This window comes from Balaenoptera physalus, assembly GCF_965194825.1.
Source record: "Balaenoptera physalus genome assembly, chromosome: X".
In the NCBI taxonomy this organism is placed as follows: Eukaryota; Metazoa; Chordata; class Mammalia; order Artiodactyla; family Balaenopteridae; genus Balaenoptera; species Balaenoptera physalus.
This window is the reverse complement of record NC_138903.1, coordinates 86,328,889-86,341,948: the sequence shown is the minus strand read 5'-3', so window position 1 is coordinate 86,341,948 and position 13,060 is coordinate 86,328,889. Positions and strand designations below refer to the sequence as shown.

Here is a 13,060-nt window from a genome sequence, read left to right as displayed (position 1 = left end):
CAAGGACAGAGTCTGTTAAAAATCAGATTATTTCCACCACGCTCCCCTATTATTCACCTGTCAGTAAAATATTTCCCCTCATTGTCTTGGTTTGAATGCCTATTTTTATCTGACTGGAGCTATATGGTCATTTTTTGTATTTATTACTAAGTTCTTTAGGTTTCCTCCCCATTCTACTCTCCCCACCCCAAAGCATGTTTTTCTGTTCTTAAAAACTGGGCCACATGCCTCTGAGGAGAAAGTCGTGCATTATTTCATTCCCACCTTTTCTTCTTTTTTGGCATCTCTGAGGCCTGCTATGCCCAGAAGTGCTTCCACTCAAGCTGGACCATCAAATCAATTATCACAGCAGTCTGCTTTCTAAATATGAATGGCAGTGAATGACAACAGGCCAGGCAAACTTTCAGCTTTGATTTGTCATTGGTAATGTAAATCTTTTTTTTTTTTTCCTTGCCCCCTCCCCTCCTCCTTTTCCATCTCTCTCAGTTTCTCCCAGTCAGTCTCTCCCTTTCCATCTCTCCCTCTCTCACAGATGTTTGAGATGGTCCAGCCTTTTGGCCAAATTCTTCCTGCTGCTGTCTGCAGCTGCATTGTATCAAATCTTCAAATAAAAGCTTCACCTTTGTGAGTCAAAGTCACAAGAGAAAAATGGTACTGGGAGCCATTATTGCTATAAAATCTCTTCCTGCTAACCTCTAAGCCTGATTATGACTACACCTGAAGAAACATGACAATGTTGCATCCTTATTCATTTGGGCTGTTTAAAATTCTTGCCTGCTCCAGTGTTTGAAGCTTCAATTGTTTTGTGCTTAATGTTGCTCATTTCATATCAAGTTTTTGGTTATGGTAAATACTTTAATTTTTAAAGTGTTATTATATCCTAGCTGTTTAAAAAGATTGAGGATGCCATAAAGAGAGAGACTGGTTTAAGCAAACTATAACTAGCTTTCCTAGTGCTCTATGTGATCATGAATCCATCACTTTGGTGGGGAGGCCTGCAATTTCTAGTAGACTACAGTGCTTTAGTTTCTTTTCTGAAACTAGAAGCAATTCTGTTCATTGGCCAATGATGCCATACTTTTACCAATTATATTATAAATATTGCTTTTAAAAATGACTTCAGAGCAATAACATAACTTGAAAATAACAGGCAAGAGAATTAATTATGCCTACCACTATTAACCAGAAATTCTGTACCAGAGTCTTAGAAGACAGATTGTCTTGATTTAGTCAAATAATGATGAGTTGTGTAAGGCTATGCCTCGAATCAGTTAGTTGCTGAATTAAGTTGTTGATTCTGTCATAATTAGCCCACCATAATTGAAAAATACTTATCACAACCTATTTTATGACACGCATATACTGCTCTTTGTGTACTGCAGGTGGAGGATAGGGATACAAGAGTACGAATTATAATCCCTATCCTCTAGAACAATCTAATTGAAGAGATAAGTCACACAGATATTAAAAAAAAAAAATTATAACAAAGGATACTATTTGCTAAGTGCCAAGGGAATTACATAGAAAGCATAAATTATGTAACTGTGGGAAGCAGATTATTTCAAAATAGGGTGGTTGATGATGCCTTCAGATGAGATCTGAGCTATACAGAGTGGAAGCATGGATGAGGTTTTCATAGGTAGAGAGTAGGAGAGAGGTTATTCCACATGGGCAAGTAAATAGCTTAAATTGATTTATTCATTGTTCATTCTTTGAAAAAGTATTTTTGAGCTCAAAGATCCTTAGTATCTAACTGTATAAATGGTTAACTAAAAATGGACAAAGAAAACCTGCATAAAGTAGAAAAAGGTATATCAATAAATGGATGAGAACTCTACGGCAAAGTCTTTCTGCTTCTTACCCTTAGGCTTGTGGGTATGAAATCCTGGGTCAAAGGTGGCTTTCAAGGGACCAGTAATAGCTATAACAAATAGGATTCTAGTTCAGGCTGATTAGAGCTTTTAGATGATAGTTCATGATCTTTTAAGGAATTCTGAGTTGCCCCCAAAGATATCTTAATGGTCAATTTCCATCTAGATTTATAATGACGTCCTAGGCTGAGGGTGGATGTCCTACAGTGGTCTGGAGCTGTATCCCTTGGGGACTCTTCCTAGACTAGTGTCCAAACCTTCTATATTAGTTTCCTAGGGCTGTTGCAATGAATTACCACAAACCGAGTGGCTTAAAACAACAGAAATGTTTTCTCTCCTGGCTCTGGAGGGTAGAAGTATGAAATAAGGTGCTGGCAAGGTTGGTTCTTTCTGGGGGCTCTGAGGGAGAATCTAGTCCAGAGCTCTCTCCTAGCTTCTGCTGGTTACCATCAATCCTTGGCATCCCTTAGCTTGTAGCTGCATCCTTCCAATCTCTGCTTCCATCATCACATGGCATTCTCCCTGTGGGTCTCTGTGTCCACACATGGCCTTCTTATGAGGACAACAGTCATTGGATTTAGGCTCACACTAATTCAGTACAACCTCATCTTAACTTTATTACATCTACAATGACCCTATTTTCAAATAAGATCATGTTTACAGGTACCGGGGAGGTTAGGTCATCAACATATCTTTTTGGGGGGATACAATTCAATCAACAACCCTTTCAGATCCAGTTATTAAAGTATTATTCCTCTAAATAGGATTACATGATCCCATCCCAATGATTCATTTACCACAATTCTTTTTCTTTTGAAACATGCAAGTTCGTATGACATCTACACCTAATAAATAACCTGACTTTCAAATAAAATGGAATGTCTAATTTCTAAACTAGTTTAGTACTTATTAGAGCTGTCTTTAAAATCTATTCTCTACTTCACATAGTGGGAGCAAGGTAGTGAACTCAAAGCTACATTAGGCCCTGTGGGGAGATAAAAAATGATAAAAAAAAAAAAAAATTGGCTCCTACTCTCATATAGTTTACAGCCTTGAGGTTTCACTGCATAGAATGTTTGCAATGTAAGGGATCATAAAGATCATCTATTCTACACCACTCATTTTAAAGATGAGGCCTTGAGGCCCAGAGAGGTTAACTAACTTGCCCAGGGCTCACAAAGTTAATTGGGGAAATAGAACATGCAAAAGAAACAAATGAAGGGCACAATTTTAAAGAAACCCCACAACGGCTAGTATTCGGCTTTCATATACGAGGTATACACTGAATGTTGATGATGTGCCATAGAAAGATTTGATCGAAGTTTAGCAGTTGCATGCAATTCTGAAGTAGATGCCAAGGCTCTTCCTCCTCTCCTTTGTGCTGACCTCTGAAGCCTCCCAGAAAGCAAAGTGACTCCATGACCTTTATTTTCCTGGGGCACAGGTGTAGGTCAAGTTTCAGTAGTCTGGGGAAGCAACACCTTTACAGTAGAAAGGTAAGACAGGCTTTCATGACCGTGTTATTCTGCCTGGTGTAATTCTCTGATGACCACAAACGAATCGGGGAGAAGTAGCCCCCAAGGAGGGTGGAGGCTGGGAGGAAGGACTTAGGAATTATAGATCTGTTGCAGATAAGAGAACTGTCATACGGGGTTCACTCTTTCCTGTTTCCAAAAGGAAATATGCAGTATTATTAACTGATTCTAAAGGGGAAAAAAAAAGGTGCATTGCCTACTTCAACTGCCGGAATGCTTGCAAGGCACTGTCAGTCACAGCTCTTCTTTTCCTTTCTCCTTTTACAGAAAAAGTTTGATATTTAAAAAGTGACTACCAAGAACGGAATTAAAAATAACCAATCACTAGCGTTAAAGAACAGTGAGGTCCCATGGCATTCTTATCACAACCTAACTGAAGATTTAACAAACCAAGAAAAAAACTGGAAAAAAATAAGAAAAAATTATAGGAAGGAAGCAAGAATTTACTTATCTTGTTATTTTTTAACCAGCATTAAATCATCATCAAATGAGCCTAGTTTCTCTGAATTAATGAAACTAGCATTTCATCTGACTTGCCTAATATAGGCACAAGCTTGTTTCTTGCCCATAAAATGTACAGGACTAAAATTAAAGTAGAACAGCACCACTTTCCAAGCTTACTATTTTGGGATGTATTGAAAAATTAACTATGTTTCCACTAATTTATTCAATATTTCATTCAAAATATCCTTTACATAATTACATTTCTTAGAGCTAACTCTAAACTGCAATTTCAAATTAGGTGATTTCCAGTACACCTATATGCCTAGATGGGAATTAACACAAATTTTAGCATCATCAGCTTGAAAACAGAGCTGCAGAGAAACCAAATAATGTGTTATAGATTAACATAAATGAATTTACATACTCAGAGATTCAGAGACATAGTAGAATGTCACATTTTCTTTGGGATATTGAAAAAAGAATAAAATTTGACAATTACCACCTCCATGAGCGTATAACTGTGGAATAGAATTTTTGACTTTACTAGCAACAAGACTCACGAACTGAATACTGTAAGTGTATGCACGTCATGATTCTTTGGGGACAGTTACAGACTTGTGACAATACCAAAAGATGAATTCTCATGAAATGTTTTCTCCTGATAAGAAAGTTACGATGCACGCTAACTCTGGAAAACTCCACAAATGATTGACTAACTAGAAGAGTCATTCTTCCACTTATCAGTGACTTATGCCTGGAGAGCTGAGTTTTTGGTCATTTATGATGTAGCTGAGATGACGAGCTTTTTAGTATTTTTTTCATTAGAAACCTCATGAAGATCTGTAATTGGAAAAAGTACCAATTACCTTGGCATTAAATCTAAATTCTATAATAGTCCCTACACTTTATTTCAGTGGTCAAACACACACACAGAAATCAATGCGAGATTTCAATAAGACATTGATAGGAAAATATAATTTCACATGACAGTTGAAATCGAAATGTACTTAAATTTGTAATTATTTAATTCACCTTCTGAACACTATAGAGATGATTCACTTGCATAACTTTTTCTTTCTAACACAATGGATTACTTAAACTGAAAAGGATATATATTTATATAGAGAGAGATATAGATATGTTTTAACATCTTTATTGGATTATAATTGCTTTACAATGGTGTGTTAGTCTCTGCTGTATAACAAAGTGAATCAGCTATACGTATACATATATCCCCATATCCCCTGCCTCTTGCGTCTCCCTCGCACCCTCCCTCCTATCCCACCCTCCTAGGTGGTCACAAAGGACCGAGCTGATCTCCCTGTTCGATGCGGCTGCTTCCCACTGGCTATCTATTTTACATTTGGTAGTGTATATATGTCCATGCCACTCTCTCATTTCATCCCAGCTTACCCTTCCCCCTCCCCATATCCTCAAGTCCATTCTCTAGTAGGTCTGTGTCTTTATTCCCGTCTTGCCACTAGGTTCCTCATGACCTTTTTTTTTTTTTTCTTAGATTCCATATATATGTGTTAGCATACTGTATTTGTTTTTCTCTTTCTGACTTACTTCACTCTGTATGACAGACTCTAACTCCATCCACCTCACTACAAATAACTCAATTTCATTTCTATTTATGGCTGAGTAATATTCCATTGTATATATGTGCCACATCTTCTTTATCCATTCATCTGTCAATGGACACTTAGGTTGCTTCCATGTCCTGGCTATTGTAAATAGAGCTGCAATGAACATTGTGGTACATGACTCTTCTTGAATTATGGTTTTCTCAGGGTATATGCCCAGTAGTGGGATTGCTGGGTCATATTGTAGTTCTATTTTTAGTTTTTTATAAAGTACTACTCATTCAATCAAAATAAATTAATTCTACAGCCCAGGTTTCTTTGAAGTCATATCTCATAGTACAAGTTCTGTACAAAAGCACTTTTTAAGCTCTTAAATATTGGTTGAATTTCAGAATTTCAGTCCTCAGACCCAGGAGACATACAATTTAATTAAGATTAGGCAAGATGCAGGCATCGGCTGTACACAATGGTGACAGAGAGGAACTTTAGCTTAGAGTGTTTACGCGCTCACTATTACATTTCTATCACAAGCCCAAGCTGAACTTTGCCAGTTTACGCAAATCTTTAACTCAGGGGAGTGGCTGATGTGTAAACTTACACTTCTACAACACTAACGTGTTAAACCACTACTCCTCTTGACTCTGTGTGAAAAGTACAGCTATAGTTTTTAACCAAATCAAAACATCATAGTAAATTCTGGGTATTTATATAGTTCATGACTTAACCCAAAATTCGAACATGACTTTCTCTGTCTTTATGTTAATGTGTTGTGACTTATCTCCAGGTAGACTGAAATCAATGAGAAAATATGAACATTTCACTTAGAATGAAAGACTTAGGGACTTCCCTGGTGGCGCAATAGTTAGGAATCTGCCTGCCAATGCAGGGGACATGGGTTCGAGCCCTGGTCCGGGAAGATCCCACATGCCATGGAGCAACTAAGCCCGTGCGCCACAACTAATGAGCCTGCGCTCTAGAGCCTGTGAGCCACAACTACTGAAGCCTGTGTGCCTAGAGCCCGTGCTCCACAACAAGAGTAGCCACCGCAACGAGAAGCCTGCACACCACAGTGAGGAGTAGCCCCCACTCGCCACAACTAGAGAAAGCCCGTGCGCAGCAACAAAGACCCAACGCGGCCAAAAATAAATAAATAAATAAATAAATAAATAAATAAATAAATAAATAAAATTTTAAAAAAAGAAAAAGACTTAGATGACAGGAAATTTCTTAAGTATTAATGTACTGGGTTCTAACAACACAAAGTAAAGCTGCAATTGAGCTGAATTTTACATGGAATATGGTGCACGTAGGTGGATTTCTAACGTCTTCCTGATGACTCATGTACAGTGCTTTATTGTTTTAAATGGGTCATGTTGTTCACTCCGGAATACTAATGCTATTTTGTGATCAATTCAGGAAGCCCTACAACCTTTCCCTAAATTACTGAGAGATGCAGCTTGACAACTGTATTTACTTAGCTAGCACAATAATTAGAATCTAAAACTTTCATTTCAAGATGGCATATCACCTACCTATATAGCTCTGCCAATAAGCCATTTTCTTGGCAAAGAACTGATTGATGGTTCATTCTTAACATGCTTGGAGAAAGACATTAATAAGATAACCCATGCCTTTTTTCACTCTTTAATATCTACGGATAATCTCTAGTTCAGATGACTCTAAGTAGCTAAACACGAATAAAAAAGAACACCTTTCTGGCTCATTAAGGCAGGTGATCAAGCTGTCATTAGCATTACTTCTCTGCAAATGCAGTATGGGATATGCAGTAGGCCTTGTCTGCTGCAGAAACTAATGGCACAAAGCTACCTTTTGACAGCAGGACTAAATTTACATACTTTACATATTCAGTGAGTAAAGAATAATTTACATTATTAAATGTAAATTATGTTTGGGGGATTTCCCCCTCCCCCATTTGAAATATACCTATGCACATCGCAGGCCTAGTCACCCACGACTGCATACTAAACGAATTAATTGTGCCAAAGCCAAAGGGGGCCTTTTCTCCTTATTTAATCCTACTCATTTTCTAGAGCGCAACTGTAAACTATGCCTCCAAAGCAAGTCAGGCCTGAAAAGATGAGATGCTCTGGTTTTCATCCTCAGACCTGCTAGGCTGACTACCCGTCAGATAAGGTTGAAGGCAGGATTATGCCTTGAAATGCTGACAAACCACAGATTTTTATCACTAAATCAAACCTGCTGGGTTTAAACTCTGTGAACTTTAATGATTTCATATTTAATTAAAAGAACGAGATTAAACCCAAAGTGGAGGGGTGAGGGTTCTGGCAAAAGAGAATCAGGGAGTTGTTGGGGATGAGGCTTCATTTTCACAAATCAAATTTCTCATTTGTAGTAAAGCAAGGTTTCTATATAGAGGAGATTCCAGGAATCACTGGGCTGTACAATACTGGAGGTTATTTAGTCTATCCCAGAATGATAATCATCTACCCTGTTCTTAAAAATCTCCACAGGAAGAGGTTCTGCATGTGTTGAGGTTTCCAGCTGCTAAGGGCACAATGTCAGTTTACTGGAGATGGAGAAAATAAAAAATTGTACTTCAGCAAGTAAAAGGCAAGAATGATCTGTGCTCCAAAGGTTGCTTTTATTGTTGTTTTTTTTTAATGTAAGGTAAGACAACATAATTACCAATCCTTTCAGAGTATCTTGTTTCATAATGGAAGAGTTATAAGATATTGAATTATTTAACCAGTGAGTACTCACTGACGGTCTACTCCAGCACTTGGCACACTTTCTCTGTAAAGGGCCAGGTAGGAAGTACTTTAGGCTTTGTGGGCTATAGGGTCTCTGTCATAACTGTTCATCTCTACTGTTGTAGCCCCAAAGCAGCCATAGACAATAGATAAATGAATGAACATGGCTATAGCTCAGAAAACTTTATTCTTCTTCTTGCTATTGTTTTCAACCATTTACAAATATAAAACTCATCCTTAGATTTGGGGCCAGATTTGCCCTGTAGGCCAAAGTCTGTCAACTCCTGGTCTAGTCTATATTTAAATCATTATTTAGGGGAGAGAAAATAGTGTCAAACATGGCCACTTTTCATAATGGTTGGAGAAACAAGGATAAAAATATTAAAAGACTGGCTAATAATACAGTAAAGGGCTAAAGCATGTAGGACAGCCCATGTGGGCTAAAAGAACAGGGGTGAGGGGGACATGACCCTGTGACAGCTAGAACAGTCAGAACGGGACTCATGTATCAACTAATTGTACCAGAAAGAACTAGCTGGATTAATACAGATGGAGAAGAGTAGAAAAGATAACTCCAGGTGAGAGAAATAATATGAACCAAGATAGAGGAACATGAATTAGCAGGATTCATTTATGGAGAAGTAGAAGAAAGGCCTAACGAAGTAGTATCGATTGGAGAAATTCATTCGCTCATTCAATAGATAATTTTTGATCACTTCTGTGCCAAGCATTTTGCTAATACTAGAGATACTGTGATGAGGAAGACACAATTCCTGCCTTCCAACTGCTCGCAGTCTCGTTAAATGGACGAATAAGAAGTTACAATACAGGATAGGATATGAGATAGAACACTTAAACTGAAGAGGAAAGCTATCTGAAAACAACTGTGACAATTTTAAAACTTATGTCAATCCTCAACATCTCATTCATTTACACTTAAGGTAGAGATCTGTGATTTAAACCATAAAGGGAATCCAAATGCAAAATAAAAATCTCTTTGTGACCCACCCAAGGCCTGATCAGTTAAGTGTTCACACCTTACTTCCTCTCCTAGAGAAATGGCAAAATCACGGAAACTTCCTATGAGTAATTTCCAGGGACCCTTTGAAGATTATAATTTTCAAAGGGATTATTATTTTATTGGCTTAATTCACTGGAACTGGACATTGTGTCATTAGCCCTAACAATGGAAGCCTTTTCAGCAGTGAAGTAAATTACTATGGAAAAGCCTGAAGTGTTTTTCACCAGAGATCTTTAAGAAAAGGATTTATATCCACCTGCATGAGATGACTCAGGATCACTAATGCCTAGAGCACAGCATGAATTTTCAGCTCTATAATTGAAAACCCTTAAAAGTATTCCAATGACTATTTCCACAAATTAATCACTCAATTCTTTAAAAATGTAGTGGTGTTACTAGCCTTATTCGAGGCCAGAACTAAAAATTCAGCTACAAGTGTTCCTAGGAGTATGACTGAAGAAAATCTGAGCGATCTCATAAAGCTTTTGCATGAGCCCTCAAGTGAAAGGCAACGTTGCAAGGAAACAGCAGAGCGTGTGGTTTGGAATTAGACAAACCAGACAAACTAGACAAACTAGAACTGGTGTTCAGATTCTGATTCAACTGCTCACTAGCTGTGACCTTGGCCAAGCTACTTCTCTAATCCTCTATTCCTTCTCCTGTAAACTTGAGAAAATAAAACCTAACATTCCAGAATGTTGTGAAGATGTAGTGAGATGGTTACTAATACAGTGCCTTTGCAGAAAGAAAAGGGGACTGGGTAGAATGAACAGCTTGTTTTGCCATTTGATTATCTTGAAAAGTCACGTTGTACAATCATCCCATCTTGTTTAAAACAACTCTTAGGCCAGTAGCCGATCTTGGATTAGCCCTTGTTGTGCAAGGATGATTTACCATTGTAGAAAAGAAGAAATAAAAAGTCTTTGAAATATGCAAAAAAAAAAAAAAAAAAGATAAGTGTTATACTGTTCCTGGAACACTGAATAAGACAAAATGATGAACAGTACATTTATAATACTGGCTCAGGATAAAAATGAGATTATAGATTAGACACAAATCACATTTTTATTTCATTGGTTATTATGCAGTTCATGATGAATGTGTTACACAATAAAGGAACAAACTGGTTATTGCCAGCATTCCATCCCAAGCTGCATTCTTGCTTCTTTCTTTGGAAAGTAGTAAGTTAATGAATAGATGCTATTTTCTATGATACGGATGTCCTTCACTATTAGAATCTATTGAATTCAGCAATGAATGCATATTCATGAATGTGCACTCTTCTCAAAACAGGGATTTAGACAGTCTACTCCATTAAACATAAGTTTATTTTTCTTCCAGGTGTCAGCCAGGGAATCAACATTTTGGTCAGTGGCCTTTTCTTGATGTTTGTCCTAATGGATGCCACCTGGAAATAAAATCAACTTATGTTTAATGGAATAGATTTTCTAACTCTCCGTTCTGAGAAGGCCATTGTTTCAGGAAGAAGTAATTAATTCTAAATATCAGAATTAAAACATAGATTCATAAACATAACTAGCTTAATTTGGTGTTGATTAAAACAAGAGTTAAACAAAAACTACATAATTTGCATTTTATTATTTATTCACATTATATTGATGATGTTAATAATTAGAGCCTGCATGCCATCATCCACTTGTCTTTATCTTAGGTGAACTGTTTATTTTGCTAATCCTACTGGGGTTTCTTGCATATTTGATGAGGCCAACTGTGTCACCCATCAGTCTGTTCGAGTTACAACAGGTATACACAACAGATTACCTTTGTGTTGATCTAGCAATCAAAACTCCCGATCACCTAAATGGTTAATAAATATTAGCTAATGTGTTAGTGTTAAATAAAATGTGTACATAAAACCTAACAAACTGCATATTCAAACTGTATATTCTTGGTTTCCTTTACAAGTAATGATTCATTTTTAAAAAGCCCTTTGAAGTATTCTATTCATGCTCAAGCAATAGATATACCAAAGTCAAACTTAAATAATATAGGCTTGCTAAATGGAAAACAATACACCTTGATGATATGGATGAAACACAAGAAATAATTTTGCTAAATTTTGTTAGACCAAAAGGAATGGGGAATGGGGTGGTGAAGACCATATATATGCTAGATTCACACAGTAGTTTCTGTTTTGAGTGTTCAGTTAAGACCAACCAACATCTGAGCACCTTCTGTGCTTCCATCGCTGTGGTAAGATACTGGGGCTAACGGATATGGCATAAGTTCCTATCTCCTTACAGTCTTGTGTACTTTGAGAACCATCCTACTCTATTCACTCTAGGTGACGATGATGATTACAAAGAGGACAGTGGCAGCCATGCTCATAAGTGACTGTGGCCAGAGGCTGACATTTGGAACATTATAATGGCCTAAAAAAAAAAGTCTACTCCTTGGTGTGGACAATGTGACGGCCGTAGGGATACAATGTGGAAAAATCCTAAGTGGGAAATTTTTGCTTCTATTTATTTTTTTTTAAAAAAGTATTCTCCTGCCAGCTTGATCTGACTGACAGCTCTTACAGACTGACCTAATGAACCTTCAGCCTGGGAGCCTTTGCACATTCCCTGATAAGCAGTGAACTCAGGTTTTACTGTAGGCATCATCTCCTAAGCCCCACTGATCTGACTAAAGTGGCACGGCCTCCAAATACCACCACAAATAGTTAGTGAAGGCCAATCCCAGCAGAAGTGTTGTCCAACTGATTTTTCAGCTTTTCTAGTCCCTCTGCAAATCAGTTCAAATCACATTGTTCCAGGTTTAGATGAAGCAACTAATTGTATATTCCCATAGAAAATACATGTTCTCTGCTAGAATTTTCCAAAGGGGTAAATTATGACATATGAAAAGACCAGAGAGACACAAGGATATATGTAAATTATCTGCTTATTCCCCTGTAGACTGTGAAATATATTTTAAAGTTTAAAAAACTCTACCATTTATCTTATAGTTATTTTATTTTTCTGTTTCTTCCTTAGCTATTAGAGCCAGCTTATAAATGTACAACAGGGAAGATGAGGCATAAGGCCAGGACAGGAATGAGTCAGGACTGCGATTAACACCAAAAATGTGTCCTGTGCAAAGGGAGTCCCTGGGTCACCTTTAGAAGGAGTCTTCTATACTGCATATCTTAGGTATTAAAGTCTAATTCCACCAGTAAAGTGTGCAAACCAGTATACTACTCTATTAGACAGAAGGAAGACAGTGCATTGGTTTCAGATCTTTGTGCAACAACAACAAAAAGAATTAGTCTAACTATTAGTAGTTTCCTAGAAATAACGAGTGACTTACCTTGGAATTAAATGAGGATCGTGGGACTTTAGGGTATGGAAGCTGTGATTAACATTTCAAACTTCGGAAACCACTTTTATGTTGGACTTTTCCTATGAGTTATTCTTAAATTAAGTAAATTGATTGTTCTAAATCTTAGATAAAGGGTGTGTTCATGGGATTATATTTAGATAGAATTCTAATTGTAGCTTTAAAATGGTCTTTCATTCCTCTTAGAAATTAGAATGACTAATCTAGACACTCATTTAAAAAAGAGGGAAATGAAGACATTTTAATCTATAGGAAAAGAGAAAAAATATATACAACACTTTTCTCAAATCACTTTTCACATACAGCATATTTAACCCAATGATTTTGAATTTGTCTGCAGAAATACATACAAACATATCTAACACACACACACGCGCACACACACATTTAAGCTACACAGCTGTCATGAAAAGACAGTGTCTAAGCACCAAAATGAAACCAGGTACATCTATTTTGCTGAATTTCAACTACCCATCTGGAGCTTCTGCCTGTATTTGCAGCACTGATTGTGTTTAACTATGGCAAAACA

General features: G+C 37.2%; 1 protein-coding gene across 5 annotated transcripts in view; it reads right to left on the bottom strand.

Annotated features, from left to right (window-relative positions):
* Positions 1-13,060, bottom strand: part of DIAPH2 (diaphanous related formin 2) — an 865,471-nt gene that overhangs the window by 110,324 nt on the left and 742,087 nt on the right. The window lies entirely within an intron of this gene.